Below are 6705 nucleotides of genomic sequence, written 5' to 3'. Positions count from 1 at the left end.
TTGTGCCTCCAAAATCCTGGCCTTTTAATGTCATGTGTTTTAATATAAGAATACATCGAAGCACTGCCGTTTACTGGGAAAACTTCTGGTACAAGATACAAAGAGATTGAAAAGTATTATTTATTATTATTAGAGATGTCATATGTATTAATATAAGGATACATTGAAGCATTGCAGTTTACTGGAAGAACTTCTTACAAGATACAAAGAGACTGAAAATTATTAATTATTATTATTATTGATGTCATATGTATTAATATTAATGCTCAAACCACTATGTAGACACAAAAGAAAAGCTGTGCCTTCAAATTCATACACACACACACACACACACACACACACACACACACACACACACATATACATATAGACTGCATCCACACTGAAGAAATAACCCAGGTCGACACCACTTTAATTGCCGTGGCTCAATTCTATGGGATCCTGGGATTTGCAGTCTTGTGAGACATTTAGCCTCCTCTGTCAGAGAGCTCTGGTGCCAAAGAGAACTACAAATCCCAGGATTCCATAGTATGGAGCCACAGCAGTTAAAACGGTGCCAACCTGGATTATGTCTGCAGTGTGGATGTCATCCTAGGATTGCACAGGTCAACTGGGATTTGAAGGGTGCAGTCCTTCACAGATTTCCTAGTCCCCTGGAATGGAAAGGGCCTTAAATCTGAGGACAGAATAGGATTAAGCTGAGATTGAATGAGTGCGTAAAAACCCATTATATTTGTCTGTAGGGCCTTACCCTTCTCCCCTTTGGTCAAAAGAGTTTGCAGAGCTATTAAAGAGATTATATTATATTGTGAGTAGAGGACTGTGTTAGCAGAACTGTCTCCAAATCTCTTGGCACATAGACCAAGAGAGATGAAGCCAAAAGATGACTAACTGGGAAAGGAGCCCAACGTTTTTTTGGCTAGGAAGAGGAGAGAGGCTGGAATTTGGGCCATGGAGACCAAATGTAATGGAGGCTTAACAGACAAAGCAATGCAAAAAAAAACAGCAAAAGAGGGTCAACGGGTGGCTTCGCCCAACTCTTTGCACTTGCCTTTTGCTTAAACACATGTTGGTTTATTAAAGGTCTTTGCAGAAGGACCCATCGCCAGCCCTAGAAGCCTAATATGGCCTCCTTTGTGGTCAAGATATTGCAAGATTTGGAAAGGTAACTATGAAGGAACTTGTATATTTACCTATTTGCATCGATGCATAAATATACTAATCCCTTCATCGTTGCCTTTCCAAATCTTGTAATACCTTAATTACAGTTTCCATTTTGTTTACTGACTGAGCCAAGGCATGGAAAAGCAAAGTATAACAATTGTGCATCGGTGCAAATAGGTAAATGCGCTTGGATCGAATTCTGATCACATCTGTGCATGTCTTTATTCTTTAATCTCGAATCAAATTCCGCAAAGCCTTGCGACTTGCCCGCCCAGCCTAAAATAATGGGTCCTCCTTTGGAAAAGGTGATGCAAAGCCAACAAAATTTGGTGGATGGTTACATGGTGCGCAGGAATGCATCTGTATATGCAGGAGTCTCCGCTGCAAAGAAAAACCCCTTGATCCTGGGGATTAGTTTGCTAGGCAGAGCGTCTAACTAGATCTGGGCTCTGGACTGGATAAAAATCTCAAAAATCTCCAGGTTACAAGCTCAGCACAGTTTCCATGTTGCAACTCTTCTTGGCATCTTCTCTGTGTGACTCAGTTCGTCCCGCAACTTTAAATTGCACAATTTAAAGCCGCTCGTTTTTTGCAGAGGAAAAAAGAAGGAAGAGCTGCATATGGAGTTAACAACCAAGACAAAATATTTATGGGTTTTCCAACTACCTGGATGAGCCAGAAAGGCCCCAAAAGCACCACTGTCCTGTTGCATTTTAGTGAGGCTGGTCCAAACCCTAGGAATGGCAGGGGAGGCCTACCTTTAACCCCAACACTGGTTTTGAACGTTCAAAAATTATTTAGTTGTTTATTTATTGGATTATTATTACCTTCTTGAACATTTCTTTACTATGGTAGAAGCCCAATTGCTCTGTATGTTTGCCATATAAGGTTGAATGTCCCTTATTCCAAAATCCAAAACTTTTTTCCATGGGTGGCGGAGATAGTGGCACCTTTGCTTTCGGAGGACTCAAGTGTGCACAAAATTTGTTTCATGCATGAAAACTATCAACAATATTGTACAAAATTAGCTTCAGGCTATGGATATAAGGTGTATATTTCCCCCAAAGTGTGAAAACAAGAAGGAATATACCCAGGGGTTGGTTTCAGATTCTTCTTATGGGCTGTTCCCCATCAAAACAAAAGAAAAAGCTTGTAACATATAATTAAACTGTGTTCAGGCTCAGAGAATGGCTTGAAAAAACCATTCCTTGCATGCACATAAGACAGGGGTTATGTCATGCTCCTGGAATATTACTGGTGTCAGGACATCTCCCTGTTGTAGTTACTCAACAGTTGCACTTTGGCACAGCTAAAGATACCCCGAGGAGGAAAAGAAGGCAGATGTGCAACCAGAAACATAAATGCATCAGATCGATCGGGGATTTTGGCTGCCAAAGTTAGAGACAAACCAGCCACAGATGCAACACCTGAGTCTGCTCCAATGGTAGTACACCACAGTTGCCCACATTATTGTTACAGGTTGAGTACCATGTCATTTGATAGTCCTGGTGAGAAGTCTGTACTTCGGACAAGAAAAGAATATGGAGAAACTGGATGGTTCCCAATTGGCAAAGGGGTCAGGCAAGGTTGCATTTCATTGCTCTATGTTTTCAAGTTGTATGTAGAAAATAGCAAACGAAGAGGAGGTTTAGTTTTACAAGGAAGAATAAAGATAGGAGGAAGGAATATCAACAACCTGAGATATGCAGATGACACCATAATACTAGCGGAAAACATCATGGGCTTGGAGCAATGTTAGAACAGAATATGGAGAAACAAAATGGTTCGCGGTTGCAAAAGGAGATATGAAAGGCTGCATTTTTATCTGCCTGTTTGTTCAACTTGTATGCAGAAAATATCACATGCGGATCAGGTTTAGAAGCGGAGAAAGAGTGACGACTGGAGGAAGGAACATCGACAATCTAAGAAATGCGTACGACACCATAATAGTAGCAGAAAGAATCACAGACTTGGAAAAATTACTAAGGATAGTCAAGGAAAAAAGTGCAAAGGCAGACTTAATGCTAAACATAAAGAAAACAAAAATAGTGACCTCCATAAATCCAAGCTTCATAATGAAGACATTGAAGTAGTCAAAGAGATCTCATACCTTGAACCAAACATTGCAGTCAAGAAATCAGAAGATTAGAAATAGGAAGGGCATCTATGAAAGAACTAGACAAGACCCCAAAGTGTAAAAATATACAACTCAACACTAAAGTGAGGATCATCCAAACCATTGCATTCCCTGCCACCGTTAACAGATGGGGTGCTATTCCTTTTCAACGATTTGGAACATTTTTGCAAACACATAATGACTGATCTTGGCAATGAGCTCCAGGTCTGAACAGTGGATCCAGTTATGTTTCGTGTGCATCTTAAAAATGTAGCTGGAAGGTAATTTTTTATATGTAATATTTGTGAATAATTTTGTGCATGAAACAAAGTTTTTGTGTGCTGAACCACCAGAAAGCCAAGGTGTGACTCTCTCTCAGCCACCCATGGTTTGCTAAATAAATGAGGTTTAAGAGCACGAAAGGATATTATCTGATACCTTTCTCCATCACAAAGCACTCAAGGGTGCAAAAGGGCTTATGCACATTTATCAAATGTGTAAAATTGTTTCCAGGGAGGGAGTCTGTGGGAAGGAACATCCACCTGGCAAATTGTTTTCAACTACACCCACGTTGTTCCCATTACGTATTGTCAGTGGCTTCCAAAATCGAGACTTTTGGGCTTTCCCTCCCATCCATTTCCCCGGTTCAATTCTTTTTGCAGTACACCTGAAAGCAAGGTGTAGCTAGGAAGAAGTCTTCCCCACAAGGTTTTGCTTCACTCCCCAAATTTTTCGCATTGCAAAGTGTTGGAAATTGTTCCATTCAGAATACTTCTATCTGCTCTGTTTGCATTCCCTTCGTAACTTTGCCTCTTTGCTGAGTTTGATTAAACTATATTTATCAATGCCCTTTTAAAATGTTACATTAATGCAACGATAGAAAACTGTGGGTTTACTGGAAATCTCGAAGGGTCAATATTCTTACAGTGGGTTCTTGGTATCTGCTGGCATTTTATTCCAGGGCCTCCTGTAGATACCAAAATCTGCAGATGCCCAAGTCCCATTAAAGGCAATGGTGCAGCAAAATGGTGGCAGATTTCTTCAGAAGGGGTTTGCCATTGCCATCCCTTGAGGCTGAGAGTGTGTGACTTGTTCAAAACCACTCATTGGGTTTACATGGCCAAGCTAGGATTCAAACCCTGGTTTCCACCAGAGTCATAATCCCATGCTCAAACCACTACTCTACACCATGGACTATGTGAAATCATACAAGGACAACACATGAATATTATCTATTTATGTGTCATTCTTTTATTGCATTGTATTGCATTGTACGTTGCATTGTGCATTGCATTGCTATCTACATTGTTCAATGTCCACTTAGAATCAAAACTTTGGAGAGGGATTGTTTGTTACTCTTTACCCCAGACATAGCTACATATCCTTGAACATTATCTATTTCCCAACCCATCCCTGGTCAAAAGATAATTTTTAAAAAGCTTCTTCTGTCTTGGTTCACATTCACCCAGCAAATGGTTTTGGAGATTCAGGTTCAGAAACCTTTCAAGCTTTCATTCTAAGTGGGCATTTTACAGACCACAGGCAATGTACAGATATAATAATGGACTAATGCCATGTTACACATTTAAATATTGGTCCTTTATGGTTTTATGTAGACCTCTCCCTCCCAAAAAAAGGCCTTAAGAGCATCATCAGGCTAAAATACATTGCGTTTTTCCATACCCACCAACTCTATTATCCCCGCTTTCACCTGCTTTTAAATATCCCAGTTTCACTCTCCACTTTCCAACTTGTTTCCAACTTATGGCAAACCCTATCATGAGATTTTCTTGGCAGGTTCCTTCAGAAGGGGTTTGCCATTGCCATCCTCTGAGGGTGAGAGAGTGTGACTTGCCCTAGGTCTCCCAATAGGTTTACATTCCTGAGCCAGGATTCGAACCCTGGTCTCCAGAGTCCCAGTCCAATGCTCAAACATCTACGTCATGCTGATTCTCTTGTAAATCCAACTGCAGATGTTATGTGTATTCAATGTAAGTATACATCGAAGCATTGCAATTCACTGGAAGAACTTGTGATACAAGGTACAAAGAGTTTGAAAACTATAGATTTTATTGGTAAAATTATAATGAAAATACAGTGGGCTCTTCTTATTCAATCCATGGATCTTCAAGTCCCATTAAAAACAATGGCATAGTAAAATGGCGTGCCTTATATACAATGGCAAAATCAAGGTTTGCTTTTGGGAATTTATATATACTATATATTGAATATTTTCAAGCTGTGGAAGTTTGGATCCGTGGATAAAAAAATCTGCGGATACGGAGGGCTGACTGTACTTGTTAAAATTACTGCAAAAGAAATATCAGTCTGGTGCAGCTCATTTTTTAAAATACAAATAAAATAACTTTCCATGCATTGGTTGCCTGCCTTTGCCACTCTCTCACCCAACTGCACCAAAGGCAAATGGAGCTTCCTTGCTTTGTGAAACTACATCCGTCAACATTTTCTCTTAGAAATCGAGATTTTGTAAACTCTGGTGCCAAAAGCAACAGCAACAGGCCTGGGATAGACCATGGATTTTGCATCTGATGTCACGGTTGTGGTATTTAGCATTAAAATCTGCCAGGGTTGAGGATACAACGCCTGCCTTGTATTCTGTCCTGTATCCTTAATGCTTTTTATTGCCAGCCATGTGGATAAGCAAAGCTTGGGAATGTTATGATTTGGGGACTGCAGCTCTCTCAATCTCCAGCTGTCTAGGGAACTTTGGGTTTGGAGGCTAAAAAAACAAAGCCAAGCTTGCAAAGTTGTGAAGCCCAGCTAGAGGAAAGTCTCTCTTTATCAGATGTGGGTTGTTTTCATAAAGAGTAATAGCCATCCTGTTTCAGGGGTTGCCTAGAGATCTGAGCACCACACCTGCCATGCAACGCCAGGACAATTGCACAAATGCAATGTCTTGCCAACAAAGACATGGAAAACAATCGCAGGATGCACATTCGCAAAGCATCCGGAAAGCCAGCCGTCCTCATTTCCTGAAGCCTCTACTCAGAAAGCAAAAGTACACCTGGCTGTTCTCTGGAGTGCACCCTTTCCAGTCGTCTCCAGACTTTTTCAAACCCAGGAACCTATTTTTAATCTTAATTTTTTATTTGTGTCTGTTGTCTGCCTTCAAGTCATTTCTGACTTATGGCAACCCTATCATGGCATTTTCTTGGCAAGTTCCTGCAGAGGCGTGTTGCCATTGCCATCTTCTGAGGCTGAGAGAGCGTGACTTGCCCAAAGTCAGGCAGTGCGTTTCCATGGCCAAGCTGGGAATCAAACCCTAGAGTTGTAGTGCTACACCTTGCTGACTATTAAATACAGCCCCAAATTACAAGGATAATTCTGAAATAAGACATTTTAATACCTTTAATACAATAGTATCCACTAGGGTTTGGTTCCAGGACCCCCAGTGGATACCAAAA

This window comes from Sceloporus undulatus, chromosome 6 (genome assembly GCF_019175285.1).
Source record: "Sceloporus undulatus isolate JIND9_A2432 ecotype Alabama chromosome 6, SceUnd_v1.1, whole genome shotgun sequence".
NCBI classification, from domain to species: Eukaryota; Metazoa; Chordata; class Lepidosauria; order Squamata; family Phrynosomatidae; genus Sceloporus; species Sceloporus undulatus.
Note: the sequence above shows the minus strand (reverse complement) of the source record.